A 4,730-nucleotide genomic window follows, 5' to 3' on the forward strand; every position below is an offset into this window, starting at 1 on the left:
TTGGTAGAGTTGGCTTTATGCTAGTTCACTATATGCTTACTGGACTAGTTTGGAATAAACCTGGGTCATGGCAAGGTCTGACGTGTGGGGATGGTTCACTAGTGTCTGCATATAGGGTGATCTTTGTTATACAGTGATAATCTTTACTGATTAGTTGAGAAAGCATTGTCATGTTGAAGAAACTCTAGAGAGAGGCTTACAGGCTGACATATAAGAATGGCGAATATCAGTCTCTATCTGGTGTGCATGGATACATTGGTTGGAAAGCAGGCTCTTCCTCTGGAGGGATTACGGGTATTGGGCTTAGCTTATAAGGATTAAATATGATCGTCATTAGGAAATTTAATCTCCTAGATTCAGAAGTAGAATTTTAGGGCACTTTTATAGGGTTAGTTGAAAGAGTAAGTGTTTTGAAGTGTTAAAACAACCTTGGCTAGACCGTTGAATATGACAGGAGCCAAGTGGTTTGCCTTGTATTTTAAGAAACAGTCACCAACTATAAAAAACGTAATTTCAATCTTTGCTTGTATCACTTGAAGGATTAAAGAGATATTTAATTTCTACTTTATAGTATAACTTATTAAGATCTCCTTGAAAATTTCTAAATTTCTAAATTTCTAAATCTCTCTTCATCGTGACTTTCTCCAAACACTCCGAACACATTGTTTTTCTGTCTTCTTCATTTCCTGAGTTCTTCAGTATGTACTAAACATATAAACTTATGCTTTTTGTCTTATTTTGTTTTTCTACTTATGGGCTATTTCCCTAGATTGTCTACAACATAGAGGAGGCCAGGAATTGACCTAGTAAGTAAGTTTACATCCCCCCACTCCACCCTTTACCCCTGGAAATTTAGGATATTTGAATCCATTTCAGTAGGTAAGCCATGAAAAAGGTAATATACTCAGAAATAATCGCCGTGAGGTAGTCTCTGCCTTTTGGTGACTTTATATGTCAGAAAACTATATAAGAGCCTTAAAAGAAGTTGTTCTGGCTTTGAATCATTTGGCAGAAGCAATAACGTCTTGGGCTGCTAGAATAAGGAAGGGGAGCACGGGGAGGGGGGCAGAATTCGGTAACTTATTAAGGTCAAGGCAAAAGAAAAAAGCACTTTGCTTTATTTTATATACTTAATTTGAACAAGAAAAGCTTAATATAAAGAATTATTAGTTTATAGGTATAGAGCTAGAGGAAAGAAAGAGCAATCAGGGGGATCGTTTTATAAACTATATAAATGTCTAATCAATGTACTGTATACTTGAAACTAATAAAAAAAGAGAATTATTAATTTAGTAGGGTATAGGAATAATGAGGGATTAGCTAATAAGATATAAAGAGAACCTAAAGAATACAGGCATAGCAGATGTAAGGAGCAGCTAGTATCCCTGTTCTAGGCCTGAGACAGAGTGCCTGAGGAAGAGCCCCCAACACTTCACCCCTTTGCTCCAGGGCTGAGTTCACAATGTTGGGGCTCAGTGGATGGCAGAGCAGTTGCTGACATGCTTTACCATGGGAGTGTGTTGGAAAATCTTCTTTTGGAATGCAGGGGAAAGGATCCACAGAAAAGTGCAGCACCTCAAAACTGGCTGTGAAGCCACTTGAAGGGGGTGCTGGGGGAATCTGTAGGTGCCAAGCCCAGGAGAAGCCATGTATACTGCCCTTCATTTTATTTTTCCGCCAAGAAAGTACTCTAGGTATGAGCTCGATGTTTCACCAATCTCAGTTTCTCCCTTGTTAAATAATCAAGCAGCTACTTTCTGCCAGGTAACTTCTGAGACTGGAGAAAGAGCAAAAACACCAGTGCAGACCGTTTTTGTAGATTCATATCCGTGGGAGTTTCCCTTTGGCTTGAGGTTCTGTACTCTGTTAAAATGCAAATACTCTACAGAAGAAATGGCATTTTAAAGCTGTTATCAATCATTTATACCTGAGTGTGCACGAAGGTACTGTCTCCTTTCCAGACAGCAGGGTTTGATGTGCTGGTTGGGAATGGGAGGGAAATAAGATGATGCAGGGCAGCTAAGGACTTTGGAAAGGGATGCTCCCAACCTGACAGAGAGTGGGGAACGGGACCCAGGGATACCAGCCATGATCCACCCTACTTCACAGTCTTTGGGAGTCCTGTTCTGACTGAGTTCCATCAAAACATCAAATACAAAATCCACCCTCTTTGTAGAACATTTCCCTTCTGTTTCTTCTCTTTTCTTACTTGCTTCGGGGAAGTTTATGGTTTGAAAAATTAAAGTGCGGATCTATTTTCATTACCAAAGGATTTGCAAAACTGAGCTGGGCCTGTCTGAGCTCACATTTGCATTTGCCATCCCTTAAGCTGATTTTCAATGCTGAGCAGCTATTTTAAATGTTTTCAAGAGCCTCCTTTTTAACTCTTTTTCTTACTTGTGTTATCTATTTCTGCAGTTTAAAGAAATTTCATTGCTGATTCTTGGTGGAAAATCCCTATGTCAGATGCAGATGCAATCATGGGTAAGAGTATTTGCTCAGGGAATGACTGGGCAGTTGGAGCAAATATCCAAGGGGTGTTTCACCCTGAAAAGCTGGGGTGGGGCGTGGGGCAGTGGCAACAGATCTGGAGCCTCAGAGGATTTAGATGACTTCAAAGTTTCTTTATGGCTAGGGCAGTGATCCACCCAGCGTTGGTATACAAGACATACTTGTTGAATACATGAATGGGCTCAAGGAAAAAAAAATTCTGAGCAAATGAGGAAATCATCCATTGTTCAATAATGCTAGGTGAATGGCTTATTGGCTACCCTTTCCTTATAGGAGAGATTATGCAGTCCTTCATGTGATATGACCCTTCATAATGTGGCACTTGCTCATCTGCCCAGCCAGACCTCTCCTCCCTCCCACCCTTCACATTTTATGCTTTGACCTGGAATGCTGCTGAGGCTTCTTTGTGAGGTCTGCCCTGATGCTTCTGGGGTGTGGCTCTCCTGGGCTGCCACTACACCTTGTACATCCCTCATTGAAATAATGGTCATCCTGTTTTTACATACTATAATATAATTTGTTGGCTTGTCTGTCTCCTTACTGGACTAAAAATTTGTTGCTTCCAGGACTCTTGTCTTAATATTTGAGCCCTTCATTAAGTGTTTGTTGAATGAATAAGTAAACTAGCAACTATAAACTACAAGCAGATTAGCAGAATTGTATCTAAGTAGCCAGAAGTGTTAATAGCTTTTAAGTTGGCTCCAGGGGCAGTTAGTGGTGAGGCCCGGTGCTTGGTGCTAATGATCCAGTCCAGAAGAATTGTACACTAGGAGGTCAATCCATTGCTGATTCCAGGACCAATTATTAGCCCCACTCTATGTGTTTGTGAGAAAATGATGGTTATGGTTAACTTTTTGTATTTTATTTGTACATCATTTTACTTGTGTAAATTCATTTCTTTTTCAAACTTTCTTTTTTTGGTAGTAGCTTTTATATGAACTTGTCCTTGGGACCCAAACCCTAATTGGAGGGTCTCTGGTGAAAGCGGGGGCAGAGAGTGTGGAGCCTACAAAACAGGCCCCCTTTCACTTCTGTAGGTGTTAAACCCTCAGACTCCAAGAAACACAATTTGAATACCACCGATTTGGATTAAGGAATGAAGTGAACACATAAGAATAAATCTTTTCCCGATATATTAAGTAGAAGCCCTTTGGCAACCAGGTTATATATTTACCAAGCCTTTCATATGACTTGAAACTGTAACTCCAAATCAGTTTTTACAGCTTAAAAATTGATATTGAAATAGTTACTTAGATTTAATTTTAGAAGACTCAGGTCAATCAATATGTATGACTTTTAAGTTTAATCCTTCCTTTGGGGATCACAGAAGCTCCTTCCAGCTCCAGTGCTCTTTGATTTTCTGATTGTGAAGGGCAAGGTGGGGAAGAAATAAACAAGGTGACTAGGTTTCAAGGGCTAGCTTTCTTGGCATGAATGAGTAATTGAAAGCCAGCATAATCAAAGTAATTTCATCCATCATGTACAGAAAGGGAAATAGAATTCAGGTTATTAAGGTTGCATGAAACTGCTTTTTGAATGTATGTACATATTTCTTCCTAGAGGCTAGATAATGTTTCCCATTTTTATTTCTAAAAAGAGTTATGGAAAAAGACAACTGAAAATAAAACAGGAGCTGTGGTCTCAGAGCAAAACTAGAATAATTCATTAAAGCAAAGAAAAGAGTTTTAGGTTTCCCTTTTAAAAGAAAAAGCTCAAAAACCAGAACACATGTTTTCAGCTCCTGAAGGACTCCCAGCCCATGAGTCAGCAGTGTTCTCTGTGGCTTCTGTCCAGGATAGGGCCTGGCCAAAGGGGCAAGCAAGCTCCTCAGACTCTTGGTCTGGAAAAATGAATCATGTAACCTTCTTTTGGGTTTCATGATTGCCTGGGTGTGTGACCTTTGGAATTTGAGGAAAACAAACAAAATGGGGGAAATTAAAGGAAAAGAGACCCTCTAGCCCAGGTAAGAGAGATGGAGAAAGAGCCAAGGAAGGCCAACTGTGTAAACAGAAAAGAATTAGATTGCCAACTAGAAAGATAAGGAGAGTAGTTCCTGAAAAGGAACCAGCAGAGAAAGTCTATATGTTTAGACTTAGTGTCAGAAAGGTGACTTTTCCTTGTGGAATAGATTAAAAAAAAAAAAAAAATCTAAGTTGACTTTTGCTTACTCGTGGGGTATTAGAGCTACGGTATATCCAAAACCTTGTTTACCTCATTCT

The sequence above is a fragment of the Pteropus medius genome, unplaced genomic scaffold (assembly GCF_902729225.1).
Source record: "Pteropus medius unplaced genomic scaffold, Ma_sr-lr_union100, whole genome shotgun sequence".
NCBI lineage: Eukaryota > Metazoa > Chordata > Mammalia > Chiroptera > Pteropodidae > Pteropus > Pteropus medius.